Source organism: Chlamydotis macqueenii, chromosome 5 (genome assembly GCF_036417535.1).
Source record: "Chlamydotis macqueenii isolate bChlMac1 chromosome 5, bChlMac1.mat, whole genome shotgun sequence".
Classification (NCBI taxonomy): domain Eukaryota; kingdom Metazoa; phylum Chordata; class Aves; order Otidiformes; family Otididae; genus Chlamydotis; species Chlamydotis macqueenii.
The window spans coordinates 7,865,490-7,886,518 of record NC_141560.1 but is presented as its reverse complement, the minus strand read 5'-3'; the positions used below and the strand labels follow the sequence as shown (position 1 = coordinate 7,886,518).

The 21,029-nt window shown below is 47.4% G+C and overlaps 1 long non-coding RNA gene across 2 annotated transcripts; it reads left to right on the top strand.

The window, feature by feature from the left end:
- The first annotated feature begins 1,023 nt into the window (after nucleotides 1-1,023).
- LOC147600469 (uncharacterized) lies at nucleotides 1,024-19,175 on the top strand. 2 transcript variants are annotated; one of them, XR_015258823.1, is made up of 4 exons: nucleotides 1,024-1,334; nucleotides 12,328-12,381; nucleotides 14,651-14,827; nucleotides 15,970-19,175. It is a non-coding gene; the product is annotated as an uncharacterized LOC147600469 (long non-coding RNA). The 2 variants fall into 2 exon arrangements; XR_015258824.1 differs by lacking the exons at nucleotides 14,651-14,827; nucleotides 15,970-19,175 and adding an exon at nucleotides 12,499-12,685.
- The last annotated feature ends 1,854 nt before the right edge of the window (nucleotides 19,176-21,029 follow it).

Genomic DNA, 21,029 nt, shown 5'->3' with positions numbered 1-21,029 from the left:
ACGCAAGGCGGCTGTGTGTGTGTGTGCGCCTGTGGGGTGGAGGACATGTTAGCATGGGCAGCATTAACAGCCGCCACCGTGCTCCTTCTCAGAGCTATAAAACCAGCCCAGAAGGGGCCGAAGCCCATGACTCAGCTAACCAGGCGCCAGAGGCCACGTGTGTCCCTTCCGCAGGTATTGCATTTCAAGAGGTATAAACAAACGCGCCCGCCAAGCTACAGTTTTGTCAGGTTGGCCAACAGTCGCAAGAACCAGCCAAGACCTTGCACATGGCACTCGCGTCTTTGTCTGTCTGTCCTATCGCAGGAGATCCCCCTGAAAGCTGAGAGGGAGGAAAAAGAGGGATTAATGGAAAGAGCAGGGAGAGGACGGATGGGATGTGAGGCACTCTGGAAGAGGGAAGCAGCAGTGTGAGGAACACACAGTCACCGGCCTGACAAAGGTTGTGAGAAACCCTCAAACTTGCTCAAAGTTTTCACAGAATCATAGAGTAGTTAGAGCTGGAAGGGACTCTTAAAGGCCATCCAGTCCAACCCCCCAGCAAGAAGCAGGGACATCTCCAACCACATCAGGTTGCTCAGAGCCCCGTCCAACTTGGCCTTGAATGTTTCCAGGGATGGGGCATCCACCACCTCCATGGGCAACCTGGGCCAGTGCTCCACCACCCTCATGGTAAAAAATTTCGTTCTTCTATCTAGTCTAAGTCTACCTCCTTCTATTTTAAAACCATTATGCCTTGTCCTGTCACAACTAGCCCTGCTAAAAAGTTTCTCCTCATCTTTCTTACAAGCCTACCTTACAAGTATTTTCTCCCCGCATTCTGCACAACTCGAGGAGCGTGCACCTGCTTTACCTCCCAATTCCTGCAGCAGCTCTCAGGGAAAAAGAGAAGAAAGAAAAATGACTCCTCTTTGAGGGGACAGGGAGAGGACTGAGGTGATGGGAGGACAGAGAGCCTTCCCTTAACTCCACGCACGCACAGCACCTGACACAAGCTCAGCACCAAGCTACAGACACCCGTGTGCCGCATCCCGCGGCCGCAGTAACACAGATCCGCAATAACTGCTCCGAGAGCGAACAGGCGGCTGCCAGGAGTCCTTGAAAGATGGGAGGGAGGAAGGGAAGGCGGGAGGCAAGGTGGGGATGAGAAAGGAGCCCATGTGCAGTGGGAAGAACACAAAGTGCGAGTCCTCAGCACGCAACGTTTTACCCAGGGCAGCAGCAGCGAGGGAAGAAATGCCGGGACCTCCCGTGGCCCTGCCAGAAAGTACTTTCTCCTTTCCCTCCGCTGAGAACTTTGCCTGAAGAAGTACCCACCACGGGTTTCCACACAGGTAACCCGAGCGAGAGCGACTTTCTGAGGGATGCCCCACGGCACCCAGGCGAGGAGCGGGGTTGCAGGGCAGCGCCGTTCACCTGCACGCACCCCCCCTTCCCCGGGCTCGCTCCCCACCGCCTCAAAACGAGCCCAGCCCGGCTCCCGGCCGGGGACGCTCGGCTCCCGGAGAGGAGCAGGGCCCGGCGGAGGCGGGAGCTCACACAAACCCGGCTCCCCCCGCGCTCCCGAGCGAACTCCCGCCGCTGCGCTTCCCCCGCTCCCCGCGCCCTTTCCCCGGCGAGGAGGTGAGAGACGGGGGAGCGCGCTCCGGGAGCGGGTCCCCCGGTGCAGCCGCGTCCCGCGGGCGGTGCCGAAGGTGAAGCCGGCACCGAGGGAACAAAGGCGGCGGGGAACAAAGAGCGGCAGGTACCGCGGCGGAGCCGAGCGGAGCGGCGCGGCGCGGGGGGAGCGGGGCCGGGCGGGGCGGCGGGGCCGGGGCCGGGGCCGGGCAGAGCCGCCGCTCCCCGCACAAAGGCCGCGCCGCAACTTCCCGCGAGCGGGTCCCGGCGGGGCACACTCACCGCGGGCGCAGTCCCAGCATCGGCGGGAGCGGCGGGAGCGGGTGGCGGCGCCGAGGGCGGGCGGGAGGAGGAGGAGGGACCGGCTGCTCCCCGCCCCGGCCGCTGCCAGAGAACGAGCGCGCTCCCCTCCTGCGAGCGGGAAGGCGGCGGGGCCGCGGCCCCCGCAGCCCAGCCCGGCCCGGCCCTGTCCGGCGCTCCGCCTCCCCCCGCCGCGGCGGGAGGGCCCGGCGTGCCGGGGGTGAGTGAGGGGGGCTCCCCGGGTCTGGCCGGGACAGGCAGGGAGCCGCCGTCTCTTTGCGCCCTCCCGCCCAGGGACGGCGGTTCCCCGCCTGCCCTCCCCAGGCGCCGTTTTCCTGCCGGGGGTTTCCCGGTGTTTTCCCTCGCAGCGCTCAGCGGGACAGCGCTGCGCACCCCGCCCCTCGGGAACAGCCAGGCGAGGCCACAAGCGCTGCCTGTGTCCCTGTGCTTTGGGAAAGGGCTGTGCTGGAAGTAAGCAAGAAAAGCTGCGTGTTGGTAAGAACCGTTTTGTGATCTGGGAAGATCCACGGCCCTCCCCAAGCTCAGCTCCCTTCACCTCGCGCACAGATCCCAGGCACCGGCCGCCTTCCCCTCTCACATCCAGGCTCTTCCCTCAGCTCCGGGACAGCATCACCTGGCCTTGCCCAGTCTGAACTCTGCAAGGGTGAATGGGGCCAGTTATGCGAACACGGAGCAAACTGGGGGTGTTTTAGAACTTCAGAGGAGAGAGAGGAAGGAATTCCTAAGATTTGTTCCATTTGACGCTGGATAGCTTTTGGCTATAGACTTCACAAAGTGAGACAATACAGAGATTGAACTTTGCTTTGCACACGCAGAGGTCGGCCAGCTACCCAAAGAAAAACGTATCTTTCCGGAAGTGCTTCCTGCCAGTGCCGATCCATCAGGTTTCTCCTCAACCTGTGCTGATAAAACATCAACAAAGTTTTAAAAGTGGAAGCAAGCGAGGTTGTGTATTTCAAGGCAACAAAGCCAAGTGTACCTACTTACTCAAGCTTCTCTTTATACCCACAGATGTCTCCAAAGAAATTCTGCCAGATTTGGAGCCCTGATTTTCTGTAAGGATGTTTTTTCTTTTCCAAGCAAAAGTGAATCCTGTACCTTTTTGAGGGCTATTTCAGCTGGAGCCCAAGAACACGATGACTTGCAGAAGCATCAGTCAGAGCTGGTTACAACTTGACAGCTCTGCTTGGCAAACACCTGCTCCAGTTCATGCTGTCCTTGAAACAAATCGACCTGTGAGTGCTCTTTGTGTACTTTTAAACTTGTTTAATTGAGGATTAATTAGTGTTTGTGTAGTGACATAGTTGTCTTTGATACTCCACGGACACCATTGAAGGCAAAGGGCTGCAATCAGGTTGTGCTGTAGTTTCCTAACTTCTGTATTACGACTGCTGTATTGCATATCCTCAAAGAGAAACAAGCATTTCTGGCTGACTTACTACTTTTGACTGCCAGATATCAATTTTGTGTTTAAGGAAGGAGAAATGATGCAATATCAAAGCCAAGTTCTATTACTTGAAGAATTCTTTCAAACCCCCTCTTGGTAACTTTGAGAGTCCTCCACATGCCATCAAATTCATCAGAAAAAATCTCATAAAGTCTCAACCTTTTGTTCCTTGGAGAACACCAGCCTGCATTATTGCTCCATGCTCTTCCCGCTGGCTTAACCCCACCGTGAACCACGCAGCTCCTTGTTCCACAGTATACAGCACTGCAGGCACCTGTCAGACTTTGTCAAACACAAGCACAGGTCCCTGCCCAAGATACTTGTTTTCACTTAAATTATGCATTTCATAACTAGCTTGTAAAGCACTTTGAAGACACGACACTAAGTATTATTAACGCTAAGTGATGTTATTGGACAGGCATAATGCGAGCAATTAAATAGTAATACCATAAAAATGGTGCGGACACAAAGGCAGAATTAAGTCATATATGCCTTCTTTATATCCAGATCTTCCAGCTGTTGGTTACTCAGTACAACCTGACACTCTGGAAACAAGCTTTCATTTCTCTCTTTATAGACAGCCCTTCCAGCCAGGAACTGCAAAAGCCCTGTGCTTTTGCCCTACTGCTTTGACAAGTGTACGGGTGCTGCCAGCAAGGCTGGCAAGCGACTGCCATGGATCGGCCTTTGTGGAAGGTGAACAGCTGGAAGCTGTGGGAGCAGAGCTCTCACCTGCTGCCCACGGGTGTCCAAAATGAGCTGGCTGCATGGATGCAGGGCAGCGCTACAGGCCTCAGGTGGCAATAGTGAAGGTAACCATGGCTGAGGTGAGAAGCCCTTCTGAACAACTGTATGATCAGTTCAGCAGTGTGTCTTGCCCCACACCACCCTGAACACCAAACTCACAGAGCTGGATCTTGCAGAATGTCTCTCATGGTGGGACATCACTTCTATGATGCAGAATTTGCATGACTAGATTCCAGCAGTGGAGGGAGATCAAATTCCCCAAGTCCACTGGATAAAGTGTTAGCTCTGAAGGATAGTGATGGCTGTGTAAACAAAGTTTGTTTGGATACTCCAAGTCATGTTTGCTCTGTAGTCTGCCAGAACAAACCTTTGGCCTGGTGACCCTCCTCCTTCCCCTGTGTGCAACCCCCTGTGCCATGCCGGCATGGTGCGTGCGCAGGAGCTGGAGCTGGGAGCCAGAGGAAAGTTAGCCCAGAAGAAGAATACTTTGTTTTCAGCTGGATTGCTCCCAGGACTTCATTGCAGTATGGACTCACAAAGAGGTATGTCAGCACGACTGAGAGGGCAGCAGGATCCACTACAGAGACAGGAACACACAGCACAAGCTGGAGCTGGAAACAGGACGATACAACAAGGGACCAAGGGACCAGCACCATGCCAGAAACCTCAGCCTCCATGTCCAGCGGTGCTCTGCTCACCCCATTCCTTGCAGTAGAGAGAAGGATTGGGAAAGGCGAGGGAGGGGTGAGAGCAGAAACTTTCCTACTTTCCTACCTTCCACCCTGCTGGTGCAGCAAAGCTGAGGAAATAAGGCTGTGGTATTGCAGACATCCTTTTTGGTGGCAGCGCTTTGATGGAGCGATTCAGTTACGCTCCCTCCATTGTGCTGGTGCAGCTCTTTGTGCCCTTGTGTCGTCAACCAGACCAGGAGATTGCTTTAAAAAAGCAGCACCCTCCCCAACTCAGTTATTTTTACCCTGGCTCAGTTCCTAGGCACGATTCACCTCAACTCCACAGAGGTGCAACTGGAGGAAGAGAGTTGGAGTGGGAAAGTGTATCCAGAAGCAGGCAAGCAGGGGTCTGCCTAAATTCACAGTGCCCCTCCAAAAATGCCCATGGCCCAATGCCTCAGGGAGAGCTTCTCTTCAGCAATCACAGGCAACTTGTTTGTCAGAATTAGGGAGATCAAAAAAGAAGAAAGAAAGGTTGAATCCACGTAGGCACGTGCAGCATTTGCATACTAGTTTCCTCTGCAAAACATAGAAGGAAATCTGACTGTAATCATGTTAGAAATGCTCCCCTTTCCCCTCCCATTTAATCTAAGCATTATGTATGACAATCTTGCCAGCCTGTAAGACGGCAATCCAGCAGACCACTTGGGCATGGACACTGCATTTCACACCTGACTGTTCCTGCTGGGGTCAGTGGAAACACTTAGATGTTTAAAGTTTCACAAGCTTAAATGCTTTGTTAGGTCACGAGCTAATTTAAGGATAGAGAAGCATAGCTCCAAAAGAGAAAAATAGGTTAATAACACCAAAGTCACTCCAAATCTGTAGGTTTGTAATTAGTAAATTTACACTCCTCAAAGTAAATATCCTCACCTTTTCTTCAGTTCCTTTTTCCCTTTGATTTGCCTGTGAACTACGGTTCCTGGCTAAAGACAGGACAAACTGGAGACTTCTACACTTAGAAATCAGTGTCTGAACCTTACAGCAGCATCCAGGAGCCTGCACTGTGCACTTACATCTTCCTATACAGCACTACACGACTGAGGTGTTTCACGAGGGTAGCTGTCTTAGGGAAGCCAATGCTGAACACTGAGTTTGGTGTGAACTCCCAGATTTTTCAGAACAGAGGCGCCAGACACTGCTTATCTGGAGGCACAGCCCAGGTTAGGCTCCTGAGGACAGGTACCTGCAGTTTGAACTGAGCAGGGCTCATTTTGCTCCATTTATAATGCAGGCACAGTGCATTAATGAAGGTTCCCAGTCTACATTTTCCCACCTCCAAAAGTGCACCAGCTCTTTGGTTACAGGCGAGGGTTTGGGTTTGTTACCCAAAGAGACGTAACTTCAGGTTCCACCCTGAAAATTGAAAGCCGAAGCTGAGCACCCCCAGCCCTCAATACCAGCTGAGTGGAGTCTGTCTGATCACAGGTTTTTACCGAGGTACCTCTGACCTGTCCAAGTCCTGCTTCAGGTACTTACGTGCCTTTTTGGATCTCAGTTGAAGACTTGCACTAGTGATGGGCTTAGTGGGCTTAAGAGACTGTTCAGGAGTCTAACAGACTCCTGATATGATTGGGTCAAGGTCTTAATGGACTTTTAGGAATCTGTAAGACCTCGACCTGATCTTATCAGTAAACTCAGGCAAGGTTTTGGGCTCAGAATTCCCTTATCTTAAACCCCAAAATTTATCCACAATTTTTACTTCTCTTAGTCCATCTAATAAAAAATACTGCCTCTTCTGTCCTTAGACTGTTGCTGCTGCAGTACTTGTACTCCAGTGTGATCAGGACCAAATCAGTCCTATCATCTCTACCCTTATGCTCCAAGGCTGGCTGGTGCCTCCCAAGCAGACTGCATCCCACCAGCAGTTTGGCATCTCAGCTGTGGCTCTATTTTTCAGAAGCTGGGTGAGAGAAACCTGCCAAGAAACACTGTATTCAGCTGACCATAGCAGAAGCTGGAGAAACACAGTGTAGTGGTCAAATGCCAGGTCTGCATTCAGGAACCTGTAGGACATATGAGGAAATAACAGTGCCTGGGCAAACAGCTTCTTTGCAAAATAGCTCCAACGGACCATTTGCAAGCTCCAGGTGCTTGTAAAGCAAAACTGGGCAGCAGAAGGCACCCAAAGGCTTATGCATTTTTGGTTTGATGGCCTCCTCTCACCCCTGAAACCCTTCCTTGCCACCTCCAGAAAAAGGCCCTTTCTCCATAGTTGTAGGTCCTGATAATTCTAGGACACACTCAGGCTGAGGACTGCAGAAACAACATCAGCACTTGCCTCTCGTTCATACTATAGCAGGCACTCTTCTCACATCTCCATCATCAGGGTAAGGCACCCCTGGGCAGCTCTCAGGCAGAGGCAGTTTGATTTGCCTCTGCTTCCACTGCAACACCTACATGTCTTGGGTGGCTGCAGCCCATTTTCAGCTATGATTCAATGGAGAACAAAAAAAGCTCTCAAGAGAAGGAAGTGGGGCTAAGACTTCTTTGGAAGCAGGATTTAGTAATTCCAATCACCACCTTTAAAAATTAGTGCCCTTGGGTCCCAGCCAGCCCTCAGCTTTGTCAACATCTTTACTGCCAACTTTACGAACAGTCACACAAATGTAAATCTAGTGTGAGAAGAGGATTAAGCCCTTTCTGGTTTTATGGCCTACGAAATGTCTACTGCCCTGCTGCCACTGTGCAGCGATACACAACACAGAAAAGGGGAATTCAGGCTGCTATTGCATCTCCAGAATTTTAAAGGAAAAAATATAATCCCAGAAACTTTACCAGCCAGTGAAGTGTATTTGCATACAAGGTTTTTTCTAAGTCAGAAGCTGAAAGCCTGTACCTTGACAGATGCTGGTTGAAGTACATTAGTTTTTTTTCCTGCAAAATAAGATTAGCAACAGCAATTTTCCATGCATTCAAGTTCAGGATTTTGTCTGCAAGGGGATTAAAGCTCAGGCAAACATGAGCCTGCTTGGATACTCCCCTACTCCGTGTACTGCTCTCACTTGGGATGAGACCTGTGCAGGGGGCTATTTAGGAATCCCACTAAAATGATTATTTCTTCACTGATTACTCAGTTGGCTGAGATTTGCAAGAAGGACTGAGAGAATTAGATTTATGGTTTCTAAATATTTCAGCTCTATGTGGGTTCCTGACTCCCTTAGGCTGATATTTTCATACATGCATAAAGACAAGAAGGTTGGTTTTGGTTTTTTTTTTACTGTAATATCTATGATAGGATTTCAGCTCATGGGCTGGGAATACATACTGGTTTCAGGTTTCTATAATCTTCGAGCATGTCTCAGATCTCTTAGCAGGATCACAATGTAAATACCACTAAATAATTGTTATGTTTATTAACAGTGTAACTCCACTGAGCTGTCAGCAGAAAAACAGTCGAGGTGAATACGTATTTCAATTAAAGATGCAGAATTATGCATATTTATGCACAAGCCTGAAAAGCAGACAATATTTAAAATGTAGTTCAGGGCAAGAGATACAATTAACTTTTCATTACCTTTATTATTTTCCAATTTATCTTGGTCTCTAGCTTGAAAGTCTCGTTCAGTCCTTACCTGTATAAAAAGCCATTGTCTTCAGTGTAAGATTTTCTGGGCAACTCTGAGTTTTTTGGTCACAGAGGACAGGTAGGGACTGTAATGAGATATTGCACTGACCCTCGAAGGCACAACTGATAGCATTTGCCAAAATGGGAATCTGTCTCCCTGGGAGATACTCGCGTACGCTCTACCTCTCTGCTTCATCTTTTCATTCCTCGTGGTGGAAATCTCTTGTGGGTCTGAAGAAAAGTGGCACATGGAAGACAGACTGCAGTGACCTCTTGTTTTGGTATTTAGTCTTGTTTGTTTTGGTATCGCAGATATATTTAGTAAACTGTCATCTGTTACAATTTGTGTTGGGACAGCACCCATGTTTTGAGAAATGTTTGCTGTCCTGCATTGCCCAGAGTCCTTAAATTGCTCTTTCATTTACACACTGGTTTATTTTAAAAGCAGCATAAGGGAACACGTCCTCTCCCTTAAATCCACCGTGAGGATCCTGAGCTGCAAAACACTTGTGCAGCGGCACAGCAGGCCGTTAGCCAAGTCTCCTTCTCCCAAGCAAACCATTTGGTATGTATTTGTAAATAATTTTCCTGAAACCAAGGGAAAAGCATGCTAAATAAGATGCTGTTGTGTTTTCTGACAGTGCGGTAGACAGTCCCTTGAAGCATGGCCCCAGCCCCACAGCAGTATCACCTTCCCTGTGACAGGCCGAGCTATTTTTGGCCATTGAGGCCCTGGTGCTGGGGGACCTTCTGCTCCATGGGAGCGCATGTACCACCATTGCATCACGCGTGGGCAGCCACCAGCCATGCGTTAGCACTGGTCATGGGTTTGCTTGCTCATCCACTGCCCAGGGCAGACCACAGAGCAACACCTTGCTTGCAATTTGCAGGGAAAAAAAAAAAACAAACTTGTTATTTTGTGTTTAGCCCAAACATCGAGCTGTTGGCAATCAGCAGTCACCCTCACATCTCAAAGAAAGGGAAGGAAAATGACAACAAACAGAGCTGGTACCAGCACAAAGCTGAGGTTAAATCAGCAGGATTGGTGCAGTGCTGCAGTCATCCCCCTCCAGCCCTCAAGGCCCCACAGGCAGGATCCATGACCCTCGCTCTCTTCACATCTCTCCACGGCCTTGCCACCTGCCATCCCCACCCTTGGGATGCTGCCCTGCACGGCAAATCTGTCAGGTGAGCTCAGGGTTGCCAGCCCCGGAGAGGAGCCCGGCTTGGAGGCAGCCAGTCAGACCTCCTTCAGCCAGCTTCGGGCTTCCTCAGCTTTGGAGGGCAGCGATAACCCCTTGTCCCCTCTGCCGGTCAGAGTTACTCTTCTCATTATCACTCCTAAATTGCTCCTGACATAGGCTTGTCCTGCAGCAAGTCCCAGATCTCTTACTCGGATACATACTACCAAGACCGGGTCTCGGTGTGCAGCAGGGATCCGAGCTGCCCCCTCTGGCTTTACGCACCAGACGAAACTAGTGGACATCTCCCAGCTGCCACATCATGAATCTCTGGCCCTTATTCTGCAGAAATAAAGTAAATGCTTTTTCTGAATATTAATTTCTGAGAGTATCTACTGATACATAGGCCAGTGCAACCTGTTATCATGTATTATATACTGCTTGCCTGGGAAAAAGCAAGGTCAAGGAAGTACACCTTGCAGGCATGGCAGAAATTTTGTGATGATTGCAGTTCTTCTGGGAGTTATTATTATTAGGGTTTGTAGTGCGTAAAATCCAGGACTCTTCTGTAGCAAAGGGGCATATTGCTGTCACTTAGCAAAAGAAGGGTAAGAGGAGCCTGTGCACGGCCCTGGAGGTGTCAGAGGTACCTATGCAGGAGATTGTTCCTGCTGGAGGCAGGTGGAGCTTGGACCAGTTCAAGCCTAACCTGGTAAAACTGATGCTTCAGCCTCCTCAGGGTTTGGTGGGGAGGTAGCAAAATGGTCCTGGTGAGCATCCAGAGGAAAACAGGAGCAGGAGTTCCCAGCAGAGCAGAAGCTCATGCAGGTGAGAAGGAGCAAGCCAAAGATGAGGGAAACATGGGCGTGAAGAGTGATGCCAGGGCTTGGCTGGAGTATGGCTGATGCAAGCCCTTGCCACAGCTCCAAGAGGCGCTACTGTCCTTCCCCACTAGCTCCAGCTGGATGGCCTTCACATCTCCTCCACATCGAGACTGGCACTTGTGGAAGCCATCAATCCTGGCTTAAATGAGCCAATGCAACTGCAGAACGGTCTAGAAGAAGGCATGTAGTTGGTTCTCAGTTGGTTGGCTGGAGCCAGCACAAGGGTCCATGTTTGACAGATCAGAGAATGGGAGAGCGGGCAAGGCAAGGCAAGGCTAGCAGCTTTTTGGCATCTCTGCCCATGTGAGTGAGCGTTCCCCTCCCCATCGCACTTGTGGGTGGGGAGGACTGCAGCGCTGGCACTGGTACTCACAGACCATGCAGCAATCTTGCCCTTCAGGGAGCTGAAGCAACCAATAAGTTCATTGCAAAAAATAAAAATAGCTTCTGGATGGGCTGGTTGAGCACCCTGAGTGAGCACTGAAGCAAGGGATCAGGGGAACAGGATTTGCCAGCGGTTTGATGAGCTGAGCCGTACCCTAAAGCTGCCCCTCCAGCGTGACCTTGCAGCAGAGTTGGACCGTGGCAAGACCTGCGGTGTCAGCCGGCGAGCAGAAACCGATGCTCACAGCCAGATGTGCAGTGAACTGTCCTGCTTACGCTTCTGTAGCAAGATGCAGCTCTGGGCTGCAGATGTTTCCCCAAACCAGAACAAAAAGTCAGGTCGAGGTCTCTCCAGGCGATACAAAACAAGCTGCAGGCAGATATGCACGAGCAGACTGTGTTTCTATACAAGAACACATCTTTTAGGATAAAACTCAACTCTTGCTAGTGCAAGCAAAGGTAAGCTGGATGTGGAAGAGTATGTGCTTGTTGGAGCAATGAATCAACTCGTCTGCGAGTGCTAGATGGGCCCCTGAGAAAGCCCTGTGTGACACAGAGATGCTGTTACTCCACTGCCACCATGGACTAAAACAAAATGGAAATCTCTCTCAAGTTCAAAGTATTGCTCCCTGCTGTTTTCATAGCAAAGTTCACTGCATAATTTGGCTCTGGGCTCGCTATTCACTTCAGGCAAGTCCAAAAGTGAAATGGGAATGGGGTAAGAGGCCAGAGCTGAAACACAACGAGAAGTTGCTCTTAGCTGATGTTTAGTTCCTGCCATTAAACCTTCCTTTTCAGTGCTACTAATCCTTCACTTTCATGACAGCCTCGAAGATCCATTATAATTTAATGAAAAAGCTGAATCCAGAGATGTAGCTCCAAAAGCGTAATTGCCTACTCTGCATTGTATTTAGAAGAGGCAATTAACTGTATATTCCAGGGATGGATTGAAAAGATGAATTTTAACAATGACAAGAGTTCAACAATCAGAAAATCTGGTATTTTTATTTTCTTTTTACATTGGGTCTCCATAGTTATTTCCATTTTTAAAGAAAGATTGATTTCAATGACTGCTAGAATTAATCAGATGTGACTAACCAGGAGGGTACCTGTAGCTTTTACTTATTAAAGTGATTCTGTATCTTCTATGCATTTATTCACATTTCTAATTAACTTTTAAATAAAACTATTAGAAATGGTGAATGATGCCTTTTTTTTTAACAAGGTTATGTTTCACTTAGGTCAGACTGAATGGAGGTTGGGTTGCAATTAAAAATGAGTAAACAGGTGCTTTAAAATTTGGTTTTACTGTATAAAATATCTTACTTGTCCTGAATGTATACAGGAAAAGACACAGAGCTTACACTTTAAAAAAAAATAAAACTAACAACTGGTTTATTAAATAAAGGAGAATTTTCTGTAATTGGATTTGGATTTTTTTTTCCAGATTTCAAGATTTCAGAAATGCTAGCTCTCATCCTTAACTGTCTTCCTTTCTTAGGTAAGAGGAAGAAAACAAGTTTTCCTGGTTTGTCAGTTGTCAATTAGTTTCTTCAGCTACCCTTAACCAGTTAACTGAATAAATTGAAAATAAGAAATACTCTTTCTGCTCCTGCAGAGCAGGCTCTTGTCGAAGCAAGGATCTTGCCTTGTGTCAGTGCCGAGTCCTGGAGCCTTAGACCAGAGCACCCTGTCGGGAGTCGGCACTGCAACCTACAGTGACTTTACAGCTACGTGAGCCTGCTGTGGGTCATATTTAATTACAAATAGCCTTATTGCCAAAAGAGTAAATACAATTAAACAACTCTAATGATCTGAGTGGTTTTTCAGAGGATGTCACCAAGAGCTGGGGCAGTAGGCGGGCTGCTGGTGACACGTTATCAGCATGGCAAATCCTCCTGATGAAGGCAAAGGCACTTTGGTGCAGATCTCTGACAGAAAGTGTATCATCCAGGTCCTGGCTGGGAGAGCACAGTGAAGGCCTGTCTAAATGAGGGACCCTCATCAAATTGCTTTTAATCAAAACCCACGGGATTTGAAAAAGCAACAATGACATCTAGCGGGGAAGCACATTATTCACGCGACAGGGGAAATCACAGCTAATGCAGCAGGTAATGAGCGTTTGGGAGAGATTTTTACAAGAGGGAATTACTACCACTGCTGCTAGCAGTTGGAAAGGCACCAACAATGAATGTTTTTAAAGCCTGTCCCAATGACTGTAAACATTACGTAACCCTGAGTTTCTAGGGGAAAGCCAGTACACGGCACTGAGACCAGCGCCATTGTTTTTCACTCTGCTTTAAGCATCATGGAATCCAACCCTCTTGTTCCAGCCTTAAAACTGAAGAGTTAAAGCAGCGGAAGGAAGGGATCTTGCTGTGGAGCTTATGTTTTGCCCATTTTGTACTACAGAGATGAATGTTGCATGCTTATGTAAACTCTGAATAGAGGCACACACGAGATACTGCTCCTCTGGCATCATATCTGGTGTTAGCTATGAAAACCTGAGAAACTGGAATTTTTATGCCTGTAGTCTCTGCCTCTCTGTGTGCTTTTAAAGGATGGTTTGCCACCAAGTTTGATCAGAAGAGACATTAAAGGAGAAGGTGTTTCCCTAGAAACTTGAAAAGGCAATAGCCGGTTTTATAGCCCTGATAAGAAGATATCAAAGGGAATGATAAACCTCACATGGCTTAGAGATGGGTGTGAGACTAAGATGAGAGAGCCCACAGCTGGGTACCAGGAAAACCTGCTACCACCAGGGCCAGAAAGGAGAGGCTGATAAACCAGGAGAGCGCTGTGTGTTTAAGGTTTATTTTGCTTTTACAACTCAAAGTGCATGAGGTCTACTCATAAGCTTCCTGTTTGGAAAATGCTATTGAATGTCACAGCAAAGCCTTTAGAATGTGCAGGTTAAATTTCATCCAAGATCCAGCTTTCCTACAGGAAACATGGAGGCAGAAGTGGCTTCCAGGGGCTCCCCCAGGAGAGGTGGCAATAAGGCAGTACTGGCAGGGCTGCCCAGTCCCACAAACTGTGCAAAGAGCACGGCCTGGGAACCTGAGAAAACTCCGCTTTTTCAGTCTTCAATTATAACAGATCTGTAATCAAACAGGTCATATTCTCAGGCAATATGTAGAAAAGAATGCCTAGTTTTCACTGACTTAAGGAAATTTCTTAGAAAGAAGGGATTCCTATGGCTGCAAAGAAAATTTACAAAAGACATCTTGGTTTTTAACAAAAAAAAAAGATAATCAAGACCTTAAACAATGAGTTCAGTTACACAGGGAGCTAAAGCATTCCTCAGTTTAGGCTTGTTTATTAAAACCTAACGCTAATGGAGAACTCTGGGATTGTTCAGGATTACTGTAGTATTCAGCCTAAATCTCAAGGTAAATACTTGACTCATGTTTTCTGCTCTGGGAGTGTATTAAATAGGCAATAAAGCTTCTCCCTGAATAAAGGAGCTTGTGTCTCACAATACTGCTTTCAGCTGCTGCCGAAAGCTTGCAGACCCCGCACAGCTCCCTGCCTGACTTGGTGAGAGTGGCAGGACTGAGATGCTGAATCTTCCTCATCCACGCGCTGCAGACAGCCTGCAGAGACACAGGAAAGCAGGAGGGCTTTTCTAAAGTTATTTCCACTGCGATAGCTTCTTTTAAAGCAAATTGTCCTCACAAGCAGTTCCCAGTGTCCCGTGTTCTTGCAATTGTAGAATACGATTTTAGTCATTACGTTTCTTTTTTTTTTTCTTTTGTTTGCCTTTGCAGTTTGGTGCTTTGTTAAAGCTTTATTGGGACCCTAACATGAAACTCGGCAAAGCCGCTCACAGACAAAGCAGAGATGCAGCTGCTGGAAGAGGACAAAAAGTAATCCCTGCCAGCACCGTTTGCTCAGAGCAAAGTGGATTGCATGGAAATAGCGATGCATATCAAACAGGCAATCAGGTCTGCATTGGAGTGCCTTGTAGTATTCTGTTCCAGTTTGAAATGCCAGATCTAAGAGACTGAAAACCAATTCCCAGCATTGCCTCTTCGGCCAGAACAGTATCAGTGTTTCAGACTCGCCATATACGCTTACGTATTTATTTTCTCTTTTCGAACGCCCGGACAAGGCACACCAGTACCCACCTTAGGGCTTATGGACAACACCAGATAACACATGCAGCCACGCCGTGCTCTACCTAGAGTGAGTACAGAGCATGGTAAAGCTGTGACCATCTTACGTGCACCAGCTCATGTCATGCAGCTCCCAGCAGCTTGCAGGCAACCTTGAATGTTACTGATCAAATGCCTTCCAGTCCCACCCTTTTTTCCCATTAACGTTATCGCTCAGCGTGCAAACTCAGGGTTCCACTTTCCTCCACACATGATATCTGCCCAGACAGATAAACAAACTCATTGCCAAGATTTGGGAAATCTCCACTCTCCACTTGAGGTGACCAAGCAGCAGTGCTCCTTTTTTACTTAGTTACAGTGGCTTATTTATGTCCCCACAAAGCACAAGGCAGTGCACAAGAAGCAGGGAAGCAATGAAAGCAGAAGGGCTGATTTCCCAGTTGTGTATTCAGGGCTGCATAGAAAAGGGCACATGTACAGCTCCCAAAATATGAGCCCCCTTTAATCTACCCTTACTCAAGATTCGCAGTAGTGTATTATGGATCAGGAATTTCTTACAGGTTATGCCTGTATTCTTGCTATCCTTGCAAAGCAATACTTCACTCCAGGATTAGTCCAATTGAGCTGAACAGGCTCGTTTGTGACCTTTTAAAACTCCCTGCAAAACGTGAGGGATGCGATGCAGAAGTACCATATGAAATCTGCTGGCCTGCGTTACACAGGTCGGCAGAGCAGATAATCAGGTGAGGGTTTGAAAGCTGTGAGTCTTCATCTCAGTGAGGGGGAATGCAGATAAGAACTTGGTGTAAATGGTTGGGGAACCTACCCTGCGGAAGGGCAGCAAAGAAACTTCACTGAAAAACAAGACGGGGATGGCAACAGTGGGGTGCAAGAGCTTTTGGGTTCTTTTTTCCCTCTTGAGTTAAACTGGAGCCTGTTAGATTTCTACTAATTACATTTTTTGGTGATAGATGCAGGAAATGCATTCAAAGGAGGAATCTGCACCAGAGCAAGATTTGGGAATTCGGGCACACCAGGAAAAGCTACTGCAGAAATTTCATCAGAGAGTGTTTGCTCATGAGGTTTCCGCATTTCTCTCGACAGTCACCAAAGCGAATGGAGTGGAAACCAGAGTGACTTCGCTGCATGTTTCAAATAAAGATCTTTATTAAAGGTGGGTGACAGATGAGGCTGCTTCACCAGTGCAGTCTTAGTTAGGCATACTAACATCGTGTGAGATTTTCTGCACGACTGTGGTGCCCATGTGGGTGAGAATTGCTCATAAATTGCATGGTTTTGGAAGCGCATGAACCAGTCGGACCAAATGTGCCCCCAGTGCCTGAGGTTTTTTGGAGAGTGGAGGACCCATTGCACGTGCAGGTGCAGCGCAGTGTGCAGGTTCTACAGTCATGCAGGATGTCTTAACCCGTGGGAAGTGCTCATGGAGACAGTCCACTGCAACTTCAGCTACCACACCTCTGGAAATCTTACGTAAACAGAAAGGACTTAACCAGAGAAAAGCAGCAGATGTAAGGCAGCTTTGAGTCCGTCCATAAATGACAGCACTTGCAGGCACTGACACACCCTCACACCCATCCCTCAAATTACCCTCCTATCTAATTCACTTTAATGAGCACAGCGAGCCAAAGGTGAGTGTCCCAGGAGGCTTATATGTGCCTTCTCACACTCACACAGCTTTCTCTTTGCCTTCATCTGGAAAGCTGACTGATTTACTCCAAGCTATGTGTAATGTTTGTGCACACAAGCTGGGAACTCTGCTCCTCACAACCCTACAAATGGGGCACACTTCCAGAATTTCCTTCCTAAGTCTCTTTTATTTTTTGCCAGATTTCTATCTGATTTCTCTTCCCCCACATTGTACCTAAAAGGCTTATGATGGCCAAGTGCTGCAGAAAGAAGAAAGGCATTAAGTGTTTTCAGAGCAACATCCCACGACTTGGAGCAGGTTTCAATGTGCACAAGCCAGTTGTTGGGTCAGCTGTCCTTGCTCCTCGCTCCTGTATCCCAGCCTCCCTGGCTACCAAGCTCCATGCCAGCCAGGGCAGTGCCGGTGCTTCTGGATATTTTCCTACACATCTTTGCTCCTCCTTTAGCTCAGCAGATGCAGTTCTGTCAGTGCGCATTCATAAATGCTGTGATTTATTCGATGCACAGACTGGCACATTTATGCACTTACTACATGCAATAAACCTCAGGTCTGGTGTGTGTGCACGCAGGTGCATTTATGTAATTGAACACTTAGGAGTAATGACGCTAACTGCCTAGCTTGACTTAAGACTCCCATTCTGAAGATTAAATTCATTTACATAAAAAGGCTCCATCTTCATAGTACCCCCATTGGTATCTGTCCCTTACACAGCTGGGGGCTTTGCCATACCCCCTTTCCCGCCCCATGACCCCTTCCGTTAGGTTGGCAGTGACTAGGGCTGCTTAATCCCCAGAGCCAGACGCATGTGTCACAGGCAGGCTGCAGTAAGGTGTGTCTGCTTGCACAGTCCCATCATTTCTAGCAGATATATAACCCAGCTGCAACCTGGCATGGTGTCCCCTTCTCCCTCCCTCTGCCCCCGGTCAATGACCAGCACAGGCTGAAGAATCCTGCAAGGTCTGGCAATGCAGCGTGGGTGTCTGCATACGTGTATGAGCTAATCCCTTCGTGTCTGCCAAACTCCCTGATCTCTGTGCTCACAGATGAATGTGCAAATGAGAAAACACTATGATTTGAGCACAAAGCTGCAAAGACCTTGGTATTACGAAAAGCAAGCCCCCAGTGCATGGGTTGTAACTTCACATTTTGACAATTTACATAAGAACACGCCACCTATTCTATTACTCTTTACAAAGGCTCAGGTTTAATCATTGAGGTGCCAAAAGGAGATAAGCCTTCATTCTTGCAATAACTCTCTGCTGCTTGAGCTGAGGTGAAGGGTCCTGAAGGAATGGAGCTGTTGTAATCATTCACCAGCTTCTCTCAGCCCTTCTTAAGAGGCAGACTTTCACGTGTCGATCATGCGCTGTCCTGATCAACCTCACCCAGCAGCCTTTTGCTAGGGGGGAGAATTTTTGTTTTCCCAGATTGAATGGCCTTCCCAATTCTTTTCAACAGATGTAGAAATTATCCTCAAAGAAGTAACCAGTGGGATCCAGAAGGGAGATACAGCTTTGAAGAAGTGCTCTTTCTTAGCTCTGCGCAGGCATTAAGCTGTTGTGCTTTAAAGCCATGACATCATGAAGATTATTTAAAATAAATAGCAGAGGTGCTTTATGGGCTTTCTTCTCTTTCTGGGCTCTGGACAGCAGGACTTACAGCAACTCCTGCATGTATTTGCACAGGTGGAAAGAAAAATGGGGCAAACATTCATGCTCTTTTAATTCCCTGAAACAGCTCTAAATGAGATTTTATTGTTTACACAGCATATATAAAACCGGCAACGATCCAACATAAAGTTTCGTGGTCCTGTCCTTCAGAAAATTTATTCAATACATTTGTCAGTTTCCTGCTTGCATGTAACACACATTCCAGACTCCCACGAGTAATAACAAGTAGCCTTTAGAGCATGCCACAGCACAGTGGCCCAGCATGAGAAGAAATTTTTCCTCGGAATTCAGAGGCTGCTGCTTCTGCTGGGCGCAGTTTCTCGGTACCACTAGGTGGCTTTTCCACCCGGTGGTTTCTGTCTCTTTCTTCAAAGTCACTACCAGCACAATGAACCTGCTTGTAAATGCAACCATCAAACTGGTGGAGAAGAGAGAAAAAAGCTAAGATATCCTTCAGCAGATGAACCCTTAAATTTCTCACACTTTTACAGTGAAATCTACCAATCCCTTGTCGGCCCTTCTAATGTTTTGTTTCAAGTTAGTTACAGCTAGCTAGCTTACTTCTAGATTTTGAGTAGCATTAGGTATCTGCTCAGATATATTTCTGTACAGCTATGAAACTCTGCAAAGTAGTGCATGTGTCTAACTTTATGATAGATATTTTTGTAGCTCACCAGAATAAACCAATTAGTAACAGAGAAACAGGATGTGTACTGTTTAATGAAATGCATTGTCTCACCATGTTCTCAGGAAAAATAAATACAGGTTTGCTTTTCAGATATTTTACTCTTTTTAACTTAATTTAAAACTTAAAATTAAGTTTTTAACTTAATTTAAACTTTTTAACTACAGATCTTTACTCACACCTAAACACTGCAAATGTCTGGCTACCGACAGTATCTTTTTCAAGTAGCACTCAGTGTCTTAAATGATCTCCAACAAGAAAAGCCCTGAGGGATTAATTGAGTCGAGTACCGAAAGGTCTAAGGGGAAGGATGAGGGTTACAAATCCACAGCTGTATTAAAAAAAAAAAAAAAAAACAAAACCCTCCCCATAGTTTATGTTTGGCCATGTTGAGTAGCAAGTATGTTATTGGAAGCACAACACAGCCGAGTTGGGCAGAGACAGACATGAGAGGAATTAAAAGTCTGGCAGACAAAGTCAGGATTTGCATTTTTCATTCATTTCAGAAATTTCTTTCCTTTCCTAACTCTTGTCTTCTATTACAAAAATGGCCACATACACACTGGAGAGAAACCACAGAGCTCCCTCCTGACAAGTACCCTTCAGCAGTATGAAAAACCGCATCAACAGCTCTTTCAGGCAGAACACAGTGACGCACATGGGATTCACACACAAATTTTATGGGGGCTAATCCTGCAATTGATTTTCTACACATCAGGTAAGATTTCAAAGAGGAAAGCCAGCTGCTGATGAAAAGGCTGGAGAAAGCTGCTGCTTCAGAAAACAGCAGAGAGCCATTTGCACTTGATTACCTGTGAAAAAGCTGGTTCCCACCTCCAGATAATCAGCAAAGATGGACCCAGGCTGGCAAGAGGCTGAGAAAAACACACTCAAGAGCTGCTCTGCGTTGATGCAGTGCTACTCCCTCGTGGTTGCCATGTGCCGATTTGCACCATTTCAGTCCAAGTCTCTGCCCTGATGGTAGCAGCCAGCTTTTTACACCAACTGGTTTTTGATATGCAGCTTTCCCAGAGGCCCTGGACTAACAGCAGATTTCTGAGGGAAGAGGAGGAGAATAGTTACATTTATTGGACCAAACTGGTGCTCAATAAAACAGGGCAGTAATATCGCGGAATAAATAAAGCAACCAGGAATACGTGATGGTTTTTTTCATTACAGAAGTACCTTCCAAGCAGCCTTTATATAGTGTAACCGTCCATGGTATAATCCCCTCAGACCCAAGTGAGCTCTGCCTGAGCAGCCAACTAAAAGCCGTGTTAGCACATTAGCCTGGTGCTGATTCAAAGTCAGTGTACTCTGCTCCCAGGGGAGCATGGAGCACAGGTAAGAGCCGTCTGCAGTATCTCAGTGCATGGCACGCTGGCGTACCCAGACCTACCTGGAACAGACTGCAGAGTGCACATCTAGGCTGACCTTTAAGTTACAATAATCCTAACCAAAAAAATTCAGCATTTTTTTTTCATGCTTGAGACCTTTAATCATAATCTGTGCCTCTGCTTTGGCCTGGTACAATTTAAAGCACCTGCAGAGCATGAACGTAAAGCCCTGCCAGTCAGTGCCGGCAGTATTTCACTCTCAGCAAGTGCTGGAGTACATGGCTTCACCAGCTGGAAGGCACTGGACAACTCGTAAAGCTCAGGACAACCTCTGATCTCTTGGCTGTCCCTCAAGCTGTATTATCTCTGCAAACATGTGCTTCCCTTAATCTCTAATCTTTTCCCAGACAGTAATTAAAAAACAGTTCAAGTCTTTTTCCTGGCTTCTTCTAGCAAAACATTTTGCAGCCTCCCACCTTGTGCCCAGTCTGTAAATTTTGTCCTGGGATATTTTTTTAAATCAAACTTTGTACTCCTCTGTGAGCTCCACTCTTTATACAGCACTTTTTTTCAGATGAAAAGCTGTCTTTTCCCCTCTCCACCTCGTGAAGCTTTATTCACATGCCTGAAGAGTCCTTGTGGAAGGAAACTTTGATCCAACCCTGAATGG